Source organism: Muntiacus reevesi, chromosome 3 (genome assembly GCF_963930625.1).
Source record: "Muntiacus reevesi chromosome 3, mMunRee1.1, whole genome shotgun sequence".
NCBI lineage: Eukaryota > Metazoa > Chordata > Mammalia > Artiodactyla > Cervidae > Muntiacus > Muntiacus reevesi.
In genome coordinates, this window is record NC_089251.1 from 83,230,255 (window position 1) to 83,247,149 (window position 16,895).

Genomic DNA, 16,895 nt, shown 5'->3' on the forward strand with positions numbered 1-16,895 from the left:
GGGCTGCTCTTAACTACTAGAGGTCACCCCACTCCTCATCACATGGCTCCTTTCATCCTCAAACGAGTCATGGTGTGTTGAATCGTTTTCACGCCTGAGTTCTCCCTGAGTTCTTCTTTTACAAGAAGCTGGAGAAAACGATTTTTAAAGAGCTCATGTGATTAGGTTAGGCCAACTGGGATAACTGTCTTATCTTAATGTCAATTGATTAGTAACTATAATGATATCCATAATATTGCTTTGTCAAGTAACATAATATCATCATGCCCCAGGGGCAAAGATTGGGGTGGGGGGGCATCTTAGAATTCTGCCTACCACAACTGTTAATCTTAAAACACATTATTCTTAGTAGAAGTAAGAAACAGATTGAGAAATATAATATAGTACTGGGATGGCTCAGATGGTAATGAATCTGCCAGCAATTCAGGAAACCTGGGTTCAATCCCTGAGTCAGGAAGATCCCCTGGAGAAGGGAATAGCTACCCACTCCAGTATTCTTGCCTGGGAAATCCCATGGACAGAGGAACCTGGTGGGCTACTGTCCATGGGGTTGTAATGAGTTGGACAGAACCGAGCAACTAACACTTTCACTGTTCACTGGGATGGTTAATTATATGTGTCAACTTGACTGGGCCAGCAGGTACCCAGATATTCAGGTCAGTTCAGTCACTCAGCCATGTTCAACTCTTTGTGATGCCATGGACTGTAGCATGCAAGGCTTCACTGTTCATCACCAACTCCTGGAGCCTACTGAAACTCATGTCCATCACGTTGCTGATGCCATCCAACCATCTCATCCTTTGTCGTCCCCTTCACCTCCTGCCTTCAATCTTTCCCAGCATCAGGGTCTTTTCAAATGAGTCAATTCATCGCATCAGGTAGCCAAAGTATTGGAGTTTCAGCTTCAGCATCAGTCCTTCCAATGAATATTCAGGACTGATTTCCTTTAGGATGGACTGGTTCGATCTCCTTGCAGTCCATGGGACTCTCAAGAGTCTTCTCCAACACCACAGTTCAAAAGCATCAATTCATCAGTGTTCAGCTTTCTTTATAGCCCAACTCTTACATCCATACCTGACTACTGGAAAAACCATAGCTTTGATTAGATGGAAATTTGTTGGCAAAGTAATGTCTTTGCTTGTTAATATGCTGTCTAGGTTGATCATAACTTTTCTTCCAAGGAGCTTGCATCTTTTAATTTTATGACTGCAATCACCATCTGCAGTGATTTTGGAGCCCCCCAAAATAAAGTCTGCCACTGTTTCCACTGTTTTCCCATCTGTTTGCCATGAAGTGATGGGACCAGATACCATGATCTTAGTTTTCTGGATGTTGAGTTTTAAGCCAACTTTTTCACTCTCCTCTTTCACTTTCATCAAGAGGCTCTTTAGTTCTTCTTCACTTTCTGCCATAAGGGTGGTGTCATCTGCATATCTGAGGTTGCTGATATTCTCCTGGCAGTCTTGATTCCAGCTAGTGCTTCATCCAGCCCAGTATTTCTCATTATATACTCTGCATATAAGTTAAATAAGCAGGGTGACAATATGCAACCTTGATGTACTCCTTTCCTGATTTGGAACCAGTCTGTTGTTCCATGTCCATTTCTAACTGTTGCTTCCTGACCTGCACACAGATTTCCTAGGAGGCAGCTCAGGTGGTCTGGTATTCCCATCTCTTTAAGAATTTTCCACAGTTTATTGTGATCCAAATAGTCAAAGGCTTTGGATTAGTCAGTGAAGAAGAAATAGATGTTTTTTCTGGAACTCTTTTCCTTTTTTGATGATCCAGCAGGTGTTGGCAATTTGATTTCTGGTTCCTCTGCCTTTTCTAAATCCACCTTGAACATCTGGGGGTTTACAGTTTATGTACTGTTGAAGCCTGGCTTGGAGAATTTTGAGCATTACTTTGCTAGCATGTGAGATGAGTGCAATTTTGCAGTAGTTTGAGCATTCTTTGGCATTGCCTTTCTTTGGGATTGGAATGAAAACTGACCTTTTCCAGTCCTGTGGCCACTGCTGAGTTTTCCAAATTTGTTGGCATATTGAGTACAGCACTTTCACAGCATCATCTTTTAGGATTTGAACTAGCTCAACTGGAATTCCATCACCTCCACTAGCTTTGTTCATAGTGATGCCTCCTAAGGCCCTCTTGACTTCACATTCTAGGATGTCTGGCTCTAGGTGAGTGATCACATCATCATGATTATCTGGGTCGTAAAGATCTTTTTTGGATAGTTCTTCTGTGTATTCCTGCCACCTCTTCTTAATATCTTCTGCTTCTGTTAGGTCCATACCATTTCTGTCCTTCATTGTGCCCATCTTTGCATGAAATGTTCCCTTGGTATCTCTAATTTTCTTGAAGAGATCTCTAGTCTTTCCCATCCTATTGTTTTCCTCTATTTCTTTGCACTGATCACTGAGGAAGGCTTTCTTATCTCTCCTTGCTAGTCTTTGGAACTCTGCATTCAAATGGATATATCGTTCCTTCTCTCTTTTGCTTTTCGCTTCTTTTCTTTCCACAGCTATTTGTAAGGCCTCCTCAGACAGCCATTTTGCTTTTTTGCATTTCTTTTTCTTAGAGATGGTCTTGCTCCCTGTCTCCTGTACAATGTCATGAATCTCTCTATATAGTTCTTAAGGCACTTTGTCTATCAGAGCTAATCCCTTGAATCTGTTTGTCACTTCCACTGTATAATCGTGAGGGATTTGATTTCGGTCATACCTGAATGGTCTAGTGGTTTTCCCTACTTTTTTCAATTTAAGTTTGAATTTGGCAATAAGGTGTTCATGATCTGAACCACAGTCAGCTCCCGGTCTTGTTTTTGCTGACTATATAGAGCTTCTCCATCTTTGGCTGCAAAGAATATAATCAATCTGATTTTGGTATTGACCATCAGATGATGTCCATGTGTAGAGTCCTCGTGTGTTTTTGGAAGAGGGTGTTTCCTATGACCAGTGCATTCTCTTGGCAAAACTCTGTTAGCCTTTGCCCTGCTTCATTCTGTACTCCAAGGTCAAATTTGCTTGTTATTCCAGGTGTTTCTTGATTTCCTACTTTTGCATTCCAGTCCCCTACAATGAAAAAGACATCTTTTTTGGGTGTTAGTTCTAGAAGGTCTTGTAGGTCTTCATAGAACCATTCAACTTCAGCTTCTTAAGCATTACTGGTTGAGGCATATACCTGGATTACTGTGATATTGAATGGTTTGCCTTGAAAATGAACAGAGATCATTCTGTCATCCCCAAGATAGATGGTCATGGTGGAGAGTTCTGATAAAACGTGGTCCACTGGAGAAGGGAATGGCAAACCGTTTCAGTATTCTTGCCTTGAGAACGCCATGAACAGTATGAAAAGGCAAAAAGATAGGACACTGAAAGATGAACTCCCCAGGTCAGTAGGTGTCCAATATGCTACTAGAGATCAGTGGAGAAATAACTCCAGAAAGAATGAAGAGATGGAGCCAAAGCAAAAGCAACACCCAGTTGTGGATGTGACTGATGATGGAATAAAGTCCGATGCTGTAAAAAGCAGTACTGCATAGGAACCTGGAATGTTAGGTCCATGAATCAAAGCAAATTGGAAGTGGTCAAACGGAGATGGCAAGAGTGAACGTTGACATTTTAACACTCAGCAAACTAAAATGGACAGGAATGGGTGAATTTGACTCAGATGACCATTCTATCTACTATTGTGGGCAAGAATCCCTTAGAAGGAATGGAGTAGCCATCATAGTCAACAAGAGTCCGAAATGCATTACTTGAATGCAATCTCAAAAACGACAGAATGGTCTCTGTTCATTTCCAAGGCAAACCATTCAGTATCACAGTAATACTAGTCTATGCCCCGACCCAGATATTAGATTAAACATTATTTCTGACCATGCCTGTGAGGATGCTTCTGGATAAGATTAATAATTGAATCAGTAGACTGAGTAAAGCAGACTGCTCTCCCCGGTGTGGGTGGGCCTCATCCAATCTACTGAAAGCCTGAATAGAATAAAAAGCAGAGTAAGAAAGAATCATTTCTCTCAGCCTCTGTCTTCAAGTTGGGAATTTGGTTTTCACCTACCTTTGGAGTAGGTCTTGGACTGAACTACACCATCCAGGTCTCAGAACTCCAGAGTCTCAAGTTTTCTGACGGAAGATCTTGGCCTTCTCAGCCTTCAAAATCATGTTAGCCAATCTCTTATAGCATGCATGCATGCATGATAAGTTGCTTCAGTCATGTCCGACTCTTTGCCACCCCATGGACTGTAGCCCACCAGACTCCTCTGTCCATGGGATTCTCCAGGCACGAATACTGGAGTGGGTTGCCACGTCCTCCTCCAGGCTCTTATAGTATATCTAAATCAAAATATCTAAACATATCTATATATCTTTAATTCTCTTTCTATGTATACCTCCTATTGGTTCTATTTCTCTGGAGAATCCATACTATTACAAATGGAATTATGAAAATTAACATATATACACCTAAACCAACAATATACATTTTGTAAGAACATGTATAAGTGAATGTATACTCACTAGATCCATGGTACTTCAGAGACTTTTACAGCCTGTTCCCAAGGGCTTCTTTTGGACACCTGCATGGCTCACATGTTCACCTTCTTCACATCTTTATTCAGATGTTACCTTCTAAATAAGCCTTGCTTGGTTACCCTATTTAAAATAGCCCTACCCCCAGCATTTCCTCTTCTTCTTTTTCCTTCTTTAGAAGTCTTTATTAGATCATAAATGTACAGCCACTTCTTAAGTCTACACAGGCACTTCAGTTTTTTAAAGGAATACATGTAACTGTATGTCTCATTATACCATAATCCTGGATTATAGCTTTTTAAGAATTTGTGAGAAAAATCTTGAAAAGTGTTCTACATATCCCTCTTCCTCTTCTTTGTTTTATTTTGTCCATAGTAATTATTACCCTTTAATACCAGTTGCTACTTAATTTTTCATTGCACATCCCTCACTGAATGTAGGCTCCCAGAAGACAAGTTTTTTTTTTTAAATATTATTCTATTTTGATCACTGATGTGTTCCTAACCCTTTGAACTGACATGTAATAGGCATATATACAGTAAGTATTAGCTAAATGAATAATTACAAATACACTAGAATGCTTGCTTATGGGGAAAAAGAATGGGAGTGGAGATTTGGGATAATATAGGATAAAAAAACATAAAAACAAAAGTCCTGGAGCCTTGTGTGGACCAGTGATGATGATGCCAAGAACTGAGTCAACCTTCCACACCCAAGGCTGGCAGCAACACAATGTTTACAAAATAGTCAAGTTTATGAAAGTTTACAAAATAGTCAAGCCTCAGTGAAATCTTTGAGGTTCTTTAACTAAATTAAAACAAGATCATAACTTCCCGGTAAGTGGCCTTGAACTTGTTACTTGACATTAACAGAACTTCTAGTTATTTGTAGCTGAGAACAGAAATTGTGATGTTCAGTTTTTCCTGCTTTACTATTTGAGATTCTGTTTTGCTTGTAAATTACCTATAGTTGCTTGAAAGCATCAGTTCTTTCCTAAATACCTATTTGTCACTACATAAACTTGGTGTCCCAGTCTGGTGCTATAGCCAATGTAAAAACTCAAATCTCTTTTAGAACATTCTTTATTGAAAGTTTTTATTATTGTTGTAAACATTGAACTTGATGACTCTTTAAAATAGTGCCTCATTTTTTTTTTCCACTCCGGAGATAGAACTCAGAGAAATCAATGTAATTTTCATATCACAAGTTCATTCTTTTATGGGACTTTTAAAAATCCAGGATGGCAGTTTAAGAGTCAAAGTAATGAGAGAGTCTTTTCAGATACTTCTGATACTTTTACTGCGTGCAGATATAAAACACAAGAGTTACACTTTTCATAACATGAGCTCACTGAAATGTCTAAGACTATATCATGCTTGATGCTACATCAATTTTTCATAGAAATATGATTTGCCTTGAACTCCTTTACAGCAATCTGGGGACTTTTTCTCCCTGCACTGTAGTGGAAGCTTACTGCAATGACCAGATGTTATTTCAGTTTCCTGGACACTGTTGAATAGCACTGCTTAGTACACATGTTTTCTGTAGTGTCAATGTGAATGGAGAATTTGCTAACATAATTAACTTTTGTTAAATTTATGTTATCACTATCTGCCAGAAGCAAAGAGGTTATTACAAGGAAAATATGTCTTTCAGAAAACTGAAGGAGCCAAATTGGGAGCACAAATAGACTATAGGAAGTCAAAAGAGATTTTTGCCAAAGAATGTCAAAGCCTCCAAAGTTAGAAGGAAGAGTTCTTAAGAATAAATCAGAGGAAAATTGATTAGAGATTAGATAGATATTATTGACTGTGATTCAAAAAGTCAACTTAGTGGTCCACAGGAAATAGTGGATCAATAGAATTCATCTTCTTTCTTGGGCTTGAAAAAAAAATGTTAAGAAGATTACTACTCCCAAATCCTTCCCTGAAAGAAATGAGCTGGAACCACTGTATCAAATTTTGGACATCACCCACAATAGTCTAGGCCAAACTGACAAAAAATAAATGCAGATAAATCACTGTGATTACAATAGCATAAAAGAGATTCAAAGACCTAAAAACGGTATGGGGAGCTAGAGGCTATAACGTAGATCCTAGCATTAAAAATAGGCTGCTGGTCTGGCAGATTAGCAAAACACAAAAGTAGCTTATTCAAAACAAGGGCTCAAAATGGTTGGCAAGAGATTATAGGCCTTCTAGCTCTCTTTTATGCCAAGTAAGCAAATGGAATCTAAAATAAATGATTGGTTCACTGAACACTTGTCAGCTGGGGCCCTGCTGATCTAAGCTGTGTTGTACAGATCCCAGTACAGCTCTGTGGTTGGCTAGGGAACCTCTGCTCTATATGTATGTGTCTTGGTCCCCATGCTACAGGGCAACAGCTGTAGGTGGAAGAGCTTCTTCTCTTGGCAATGGCAAAGTCATTGGTGCCCAATAGGAAATATGTGAGGGATCTTAACATTTAGTCTTAGAACTGACACACTGCCGTTCCCTTTTAGCTATTTCATTGGCCAAAACGATTTCATGACTAGCCCCAAAGTCAAGGGATGTGGAATGAGACTCTGCCCATAGAAAGGCTATGGCAATGGTAGATGAAAAGAGGTGTGAAGATTTTTATTTTAATACGAAGGCATATTTTATCAATGCCCATGTTTGCCATTGTGTCTCTCTTCCCATTCCTTCTGCTTGGATTCAGATTTCTTCTTGCTGATAAAAAGATTCAAGAAAATAAGAATTGATGGGTACTTAACATAAAATATATATACCATAGTCCTAAATTCATCATTTACTTAAATATGAAATTCTAGAGGCATTTCCACTAAGATCAGAAACTCAACAAGGATACCTACTATCTCTATTACTATTCATGATTGTACTAGAGATGTTAGCCAGTGCAATTCAACAAGAGAAATCTATTAAAAATAAAAGTTAGTAAAGAAAGAGTAACACTATCTCTATTTACCAGTATAGAAATTGATATCCGTGTGTATATGTTTGCCTTAGCTTTGCTTGCTGAGAATGCCTAGAAGCAATGGAGCCCAATGACTAGTGAGTATATGTAGAATAAAAGCTTGGTTTCAAAAAATAATTATCAGTATACAAAATTGTATGCACTCATAAAATACCTGATTTTAGGGCTGGGGATGGGAAAATACATGATGTATCTGGAATATTTTAGAGCTAGTGAGAAAAATGATGATAATCTGTCAAATGGATACAGAAACCAACTTGAAAGAGCTCTCAGTGGCCTAATCTGGGGAATTTGAACAACAAATCAAATAGAAATATTAATGAATTACAGCATATACAATAAAGGAATAATATTTGGGTTTCTATATAAAAAATAAATAGGGGAGAGGAATAGCTTTCCTTTAAAAAATAATTCCAGCTAATGAATGAAGCAAGAATGAAGTCCATCCATGGAATTTTCCAGGCAAGAGTACTGGAGTGGGTTGCCATTTCCTTCTCCAGGGGATCTTCCCAACCCAGGGATCGAACCCAGGTCTCTTGCATTGCAGGCAGATTTTTTACCATCTGAGCCACCAGGGAAGCCTAATGAAATTTGCTCAGTGCTATCTGACTGTTTGCGACTCCATGGACTAGTTCTCCAGGCCAGAATACTGGAGTGAGTACCTTTTTCCCTTCTCCAGCAGATCTTCCCAACCCAGGAATCAAACCGGGGTCTCCTGCATTGCAGGCAGATTCTTTACCAACTGAGCTATCAGGGAAGCCCCAAATAGAAAATTGCTGTTCAGCATATAAGTAGTGGGTGAAAAGATGATGAAAAACAGAATACTTTTGTAATATTAAAGTCTCTCTCCAGACGATATTTATTAATTAAGTAGGGGAAAATATCTTTACAGTGGAGAAGCATGGAAGATGCCACTTAACGTTGTGATTACAGTTCACATTATCAGTAACTAGACTGATTGACATCTTGTGCCTCCTAATATGACACACTGGGAAGAACACATCACTTCTGTGGAATTATTTCTAAAAATGTGCAGCAGACTTTAATAATGAGAATTCATCGCAGACTCAAATAGAGGAACCATCTACACATGAACTGGCTAGTACTTTTCCAGAGCGACAAGGCTGTCAGAAACAAAGACTGAAAAACTGCTTTTGGCAGAAGAAGACTAAGAAGGTATCATAGTTGATGCAACATGTGATTTTTAGATTTGATCTTGGACCAGAAAGAGGATGTTAATGGGAAATTGGTGAAATTTGAATGGTCTAAATTATTAGATAATGAGGCTGTATCAATGCTAATTTTCTGATTCTGATAATTGTATGGTAGACATGTGAAATATTAGTATTTGGGGGAAGCTGGCTGAAGAGTATCATCATCCTTCCATATCCTCGGAAGTTGATTCCAGGAATCCCTGCAGATGCTAAAATCTGTGAATGCTCAAATCCCTTATTACAATGGTGTAGTATTTACATATAACCTATGCATATCTTCCTGTATATTTTAAAGCATCTCTAGATTACTCAAGGTAGCTAATGTGATGTTATGTAAATAGTTGCTGGTGCTCAGCAATTTTAAGTCTTGATTTTTGGAATTTTCTGGAATTTTTTTCTGACTATTTTCCATCTGCAGTTGGTTGAATTTGTGAATACAGAACCCATGGATAGAGAGGGTAGATGTATGCAAAAATTCATTGTACTATTTTTACATTTTCATAAATCTGAAATTACTTTATTATAAAATAAATCTTCAAAAAGGAAAAATGATGATATAAAAAATGGAAAACTCATAACTAGAATATCTTTCATACCTAGAAAGAGATAGCAAGTTTTCATTGAAATAGCGTCAGATTTATATCAGGAAAGCTTTCTCATGTGCTTTGGCTCTTTAGCCTTAAACTAGGCACCTACGAAGAATCCACCTGCAGTGTCTCCTGGTTCTCCCAGGAGATGCAAGTTTGATGCCTGGGTTGTGAAGATCCCCTGAAGGAGGAAATGGCAACCCACTCCAGTATTCTTGCCTGGAAAATCCCATGGACAGAGGATCCTGGAGGGCTACAGTCCATCGGGTCATGAAAGAGTCAGACACAGGGACTTCCCTGGTGGCCCAGTGGCTAAGACTCTGTGCTCCCAAAGCAGGGGGCCCCGGGTTCAATCCCTGGTCAGGGAACTAGATCCCACATGCTGCAACTAAGATCTGGTGCAGCCAAATAAATAATTAAATATTAAAAAAAAAGAGTCAGACACAACTGAGCACAAGATGGATGGAAGGCACTTGAACACTCAGATTCTTTATTTGTAAAATGAGGAATATAATTTGTCTGACCATTTTGAGTATCAAATAAGGTAAAATTGATTTTTTTATAAAGCCCTTTAATCTATAAATTGCTGTACTTGTGGTGGTGGTTGTTTAGTTGCTAAGTTGTGTCAGACTCTTTTGCAACCCCATGGGCTATCCATAGGATTTTCCAGGCAAGAATACTGAAGTGGGGGTGCCATTTCCTCCTCCAGGGGATCTTCCCTACCCAGGGATCGAACCTGTGTCTCCTGAGTCTCCTGCATTGCAGGTGGATTCCTTACCCCTGAGCTACTGGAGCTGAAAACCAGGCCTTGATGGGTAGCAAGGCAAGGTGATACACCCGAGGATAAACCAAATTCCTGCCACATGCATAAGGAAAGGTTTTAGAATACTTTTAACAGATACAGATAAAGGGCCTGGATCTCCTTATGGAAGGGACCCCAGGAATATATGCACAAATCCTGGCCACACAGACTAACATGTTTGTCATATGTTACCGTCTTAATGTAGAAAAACACGGCAGATTACCATTTGGAAAAGTGTTGTTTGGTGACTCTCTTCTGGATGGACAAATAATCAACATAGTTTATGCTGTATCCCTGAGCTGGAGGTTACCCAGTCAAGAGCCTGGCTGTCATGGATAGGCGTGTGGATGGGTCTTTCCAGCACTGATCCTGGAGGCCTCCTAGGTTCAGCACCAACACGTGTCCCTGAGCTGCTGGGTTGAACTCCTGATCTATCATCTGAACTCCTGATGGGTAGGGGCTAGAGTTCTGCTATGTGCTATTTGTGTTTCTATGCCTCTGGTCTCAGGAACATTGATAAGAGTGGTAACCACAGTGTTAATATAGTCAACTCTTGAACAACACAAGTTTGAATTGTACAAGTCCCCTTATATGCAGATTTCTTTTCAATAAGTATATTGAAAAAACTTTTTGGGATTTGTGGCAACTTGAAAAAATGCAGATGAATCTTGCAGCCTAGGAATAGTGAAAAAGTAAGAAAAAGGTACATCATGAATGTGTAAAATATATGTAGGTATACATATAACAGGCTTCCCTTGTGGTTCAGCTGGAGAAGAATCCATCTGCAATGTGGGAGACCTGGGTTCGATCCCTGGGTTGGAAAGATCCCCTGGAGAAGGGAAAGGCTACCCACTCCAGTATTCTGGCCTGGAGAATTCCATGAATTGTATAGTCCATGGGATCGCAAAGAGTCAGATAAGACTGAGCAACTTTTGGGCTTTCCTTGTGGCTCAGCTGGTAAAGAATCCACCTGCAATGCAGGAGAACTGGGTTCGATCCCTGGGTTGGAAAGATGCCCTGGGTTGGGAAGATACCCTCCTCCCTGGTTGGGAGGAGGGAATGGCTACCCACTCCAGTATTCTGGCCTGGAGAATTCCATGGACTATACAGTCCATGGGATCTCAAAGAGTCAGGCACAACTGAGCAACCTTCACTTATACATGTAACATTGGAAAAGGAAATGGTCACCCACTCCAATACTCTTGCCTGGGAAATCCCATGGACAGAGGAGCCTGGGGGGGAGGGGTGTCGCAAAGAAGCTGGACACAGCTGAGCAACTTAACAACAACTACAATACATATAACGTACAAAATATGTGTTAATCGATTATGTTTTGGGGAGGTTTCTGATCCGCAATAGATGATCAGCAGTTAAGAGTGTTTTGAAGTCAAAAGTTCTGTGCAGATTTTTTACTTCAGAGGTGGGAGGGTGATCACTCTCCTTAAACTCACCCAAGTTGTTCAGATGTCAACTGTAATATTTATTGAGCATTTATGGTATACCAGGCACACTTCTAAACAGCAGCCCCAATGAGTAGCAATCGTTTTAGAAATGAGAAAATGGGACAGAGAGTGACCAGCCCAGGGCCACTTAACTGGGGAAACGGAGTCAGAGTTTAAACCCGAGCAGCCTATCTCCTGACCATGCTATCTCCACCCCAGGTTACCGTGAGGATCAAGGCAGAAAAAATATCTGAAAGAGATTATATAAAATCATAAAGCAAGACATACCAAAGGCGGGCCTATTTATCGCTTGGAAGGTAATCTGGAGCACTTACCTTGGCATCATTTGCTGATAATTCCACATGTAAAATTTAAATTAAGAATAAAAAGGAATATTGAAAAATCTCTTTATTTTTTAAAACTATAAGCTAGTTGAGAAGGGATGTCTTGCTAACTGGGAAAAACGGACAAGGTATGGTTTGGCTGAGCTAATTTTTCCAGTTCTCTGAATGCAAAATTTAATGCAGGCCACAGAGTCAGTTTTTCAGCAAACAGAGGTTTCTGTGGTCTGATTTGTCTAGTTATATTTCCTTTCACTCTGCTTTTCGGGTGGAGAAGCTTAATTTAATTTGCAAGTTAAAAAAAAAGTTTTCTTTCACATATTTTTGATGTATTAATGTATAAAAGGATTAATTAGCGTAAAAGATTAATTACAAAGCACTTGAACTAAATGAATGCTAATTATAATGAAAGCTGAGCATAGCCACTTCATTAGCAGAGCAGGGAAAATAAAAACGCATGTTCCCTACCACGTAACAGGTGAGCACACGCAGGTAGGCTAGGTCTCAGAACAGCACCGAGGCCTGGTGTTTGGTACCCAGCTAGTGGGCTGAGTCGCAGATCAATGGCAGACTTGCAGGGTCCCAGATGGGTGCACTTGAAGTCCACATTCCCTGATTAAACAAAATCATGTTTGGAGATGCTCCCAAGTATTTTGAAACACTGTTAGTGACATGACTAGGCTCAGCAGCTGTTAGGCTATTTATTTACCTCTTTCTGCTCTGATAGCTCCTCTGACCCTCCTTTGAAGGCACCTCTTCTGTCTGTTCCTTAAATATGGCACTCCTTACTGGGCTAGCTCTGGTCTCTTTTCACCCCACATGTCCCCCTTAGTTTCTTGTATTCACTCCTGTAGACATAAATAGAAACTATGTGCTGAATTACTTCAAATCTTTTCCTCTGGACCCTGTGTCATAAGTTCCCCCTGGCTATTATTCATCACCATCTATTTCAAACCAAACTGTTCATAAAAGAGCCTGTCATCCTTCTGAATTCTCTGTCCTGCTTTGTAGCGGCCCCATCCACCTAGCTCAGCCAATCAGAATTAGAGAATTGTCACTGCTCTCATTCCCACCTCATTGTTTTTCCAGAAACAGTTTTTATTGAGATATATAATTCACATATCATAAAACTTACCTTTCAAGTATATAAATCAGTAGCTTTTACTATAGTCAGAGTTGTGCAGCTGTGACCTAGTTCTAGTCAATTCTAGAACATGTTTCATCACCTCACAAACAGCACCCCTTAGCTATTCTCCCAATCCCTCCTTCTCTCAGCCTCTGGCAACTACTAATCCACTTTATACCTCTATAGTTTGGCCAATTCTGTACATTTCATATGAACGGAATTATACAATGGGTGGCCTTTTGTGATTGACTCCTGTCACTTAGCAAGATGTTTTGAGGTTCATCCCTGTTGAAGCAAGTGTGGTACTTTAACTCTTTTCAATGGCTAAATGTTCCATAGTGCTCGTTGTTTCTCGAATGGACAATTGTATACACTTCCAACTTGTTCCTGTGCTTCTAGTCCTACCCTCTCTAGTCCATTCTCCGCTGTTTCCGGAGGAATCTGTAAGCATGATCTGATTACATCCTGCTTCAAATCTTTTGGTGGCTCCTTGCTCCTTGCAGAAGGAAATCTAAACTCCTGACCACGGTGTACAGTTCTAGGGGGCTCCCATTGACTACCCAGCTTCTCTCCCACCCTTCGCCTCTTGTTTCCTGGGCACAGCCAGAGGAGACCGCCTACTCTGTTTGTTCTCTGTGGGGTGACCTCTTCCTCTCTTTGCAGGTGCAGCTTCTCTGCCAGGAGTGTCCTTCCTCATAAACTCTGCCAAGCACATGCCTTCTCACCTTTCTCTTCTTATGTCGTCTCTTCCATTTTTATCCATGGGACATCAAGGAAAGTTTCCTTTCTTACATTGACCTTATAAAAGTTAATCGACTTGACAAACAGTTTCTATTATGGTTTGTATCCCTTGCTATAATTATTTGAGAATATCTGTGAACTTAAATGAAGGAGCTCAGTTTTGCTTCTCACTTTGTCCTTGAGGCCTGGTACAGAGGCTGGAATACAGGCAGAAGTTGATAACTGTTTGTTAAATAAATAAATGCTTGGAGATAAAAAGAAGCATAATATTTTAAATAATCCTATTCAGTTCAGTTCAGTTCAGTTGCTCAGTCGTGTCCGACTCTTTGCAACCTCATGAATCGCAGCACACCAGGCTTCCCTGTCCATCACCAACTCCCAGAGTTTACTCAAATCCATGTCCATCGAGTCGGTGATGCCATCCAACCATCTCATCCTCTCTCGTCCCCTTCTTCTCCTGCCCCCAATCCCTCCCAGCATCAGGGTCTTTTCCAATGAGTCAACTCTTTGCATCAGGTGGCCAAAATACTGGAGTTTCAGCTTCAGCATCAGTCCTTCCAATGAACACTCAGGACCGATCGTAGCTTACAAATTCATAAACAGTGTGAATAATTTTAAGCACAGGGGTAATAATCTGGGTTGCTAAATATCAGACTATTCCAGGAAAAGTAGCAGCAAAGTTACTATTAAAACTAATAGAAATTTTATTGTCTGGGATTGGCTTAATTTATTTATCAAAAATTCACTAGAAAATTGCTGATTACTCTGTTTCATGATGACACTAGTAGCTTAAGGATCTCAGTGAATAACTGGTTCATAAGAAGAATCTGCTTTTGTATTTCAGTGTGCAAAGTGCATTCCTCCCGTGTACAACGAGCTAAAAAAATTTTTTTTTATTTGTCTGTGCTGGTCTTAGTTGCAGCATGCTGGAATCTTTGATCTTTGTTGTGGCATGTAGGATCTTTAGCTGCTGCATATGGAATCTAGTTCCCTGACCAGGGATTGAATCCAGGGCCCCTCCATTGGGAGCATGCAGTCTTAGCCACTGAACTATCAGGGAAGTCCTTGTACAATGAATTTTGATCATGAAATTCTTGTAGTAACTAAAGGCATGATCAATAAATGGAGGTATCAAAGAGCTCTGTTCCATACACTAAATCCAAGAAGCCCAATAGAATTTCCTCTTTTTTGGAAGTGCATGGTTAGCTCTTGCTGAATTGATCAGCGCTCTACCTTGTTCTGATTATTGACATTAATCCCATGGTTTTCATTTGATAGTTTTTTTACTTCTTCATTATAGGGGACTGGAATGCAAAAGTAGGAAGTCAAGAAACACCTGGAGTAACAGGCGAATTTGGCCTTGGAGTACCGAATGAAGCAGGGCAAAGGCTAACAGAGTTTTGCCAAGAGAATGCACTGGTCATAGCAAACACCCTCTTCCAACAACAAAAGAGAAGACTCTACACATGGACATCACCAGATGGTCAATACTGAAATCAGATTAATTATATTCTTTGCAGCCAAAGACGGAGAAGCTCTATACAGTCAGCAAAACAAGACCGGGAGCTGACTGTGGCTCAGATCATGAACTCCTTATTGACAAATTCAGACTTAAATTGAAGAGAAAGTAGGGAAAACCACTAGACCACTCAAGTATGACCTAAATCAAATCCCTCACGATTATACAGTGGAAGTGACAAACAGATGCAAGGGATTAGCTCTGATAGACACAGTGCCTGAAGAACTATGGATGGAGGTTCATGATATTGTACAGGAGGCAGTGATCAAGATCATCCCCAAGAAAAAGAAATGTAAAAAGGCAAAATGGTTGTCTGAGGAGGGCTTACAAATAGCTGAGGAAAGAAGAGAAGCAAAAGGCAAAGGATAAGAGGAAAGATATACCCATTTGAATGCAGAGTTCCAAAGAATAGCCAGGAGAGATAAGAAAGCCCTCCTCAGTGATCAATGCAAAGAAATAGAGGAAAACAAAAGAATGGGAAAAACTAGAGATCTCTTCAAGAAAATTAGAGATACCAGGGGAATATTTCATGCAAAGATGGGCACAGTGAAGGACGGAAATGGTATGGACCTAACAGAAGCAGAAGATAATAAGAAGAGGTGGCAAGAATACACAGAAGAACTGTACAGAAAAGATCTTCGCGACCCAAATAATCACAATGGTTTGATCACTCACCTAGAGCCAGAATCCTGGAAGGTGAAGTCAAGTGGACCTTAGGAAGCATCACTATGAACAAAGGTAGTTGAGGTGGTGGAATTCCAGTTGAGCTAGTTCAAATCCTAAAAGATGATGCTGTGAAAGTGCTGCATTCAATATACCAGCAAATTTGGAAAACTCAGCAGTGGCCACAGGACTGGAAAAGGTCAGTTTTCATTCCAATCCCAAAGAAAGGCAATGCCAAAGAATGCTCAAACCAGCTCACAATTGTACTCATCTCACATACTAGCAAAGTAATGTTCAAAATTTTCCAAGCCAGGCTTCAACAGTACATAAACTGTGAACTTCCAGATGTTCAAGGTGGATTTAGAAAAGGCAGAGGAACCAGAAATCAAATTGCCAACATCCGTTGGATCATTGAGAAAGGAAGAGAGTTCCAGAAAAACATCTACTTTTGCTTCATTGACTATGCCAAAGTCTTTGACTGTGTGGATCACAATAAACTGTGGAAAATTCTTAAAGAGATGGGAATACCAGACCACCTGAGCTGCCCCCTAGGAAATCTGTTTGCAGGTCAAGAAGCAACAGTTAGAAATGGACGTGGAACAACAGACTGGTTCCAAATCAGGAAAGGAGTACGTCAAGGCTGTATATTGTCACCTAGTTTATTTAACTTATATGCAGAGTACATCATGCAAAATGCGGGGCTGGATGAAACACAAGCTGGAATCAAGATTGCTGGGAGAAATATCAGTAACCTCAGATATGTAGATGACATCACCCTTATGGCAGAAATCGAAAAAGAACTAAAGAGTCTCTTGATGAAAGTGAAAGAGGAGAGTGAAAAATTGGCTTAAAAATCAACATTCAGAAAACTAAGATCATAGTATCTGGTCCCATCACTTCATGGCAAATAGATGAGGAAACAATGGAAACAGTGATTTTGGGGGGCTCC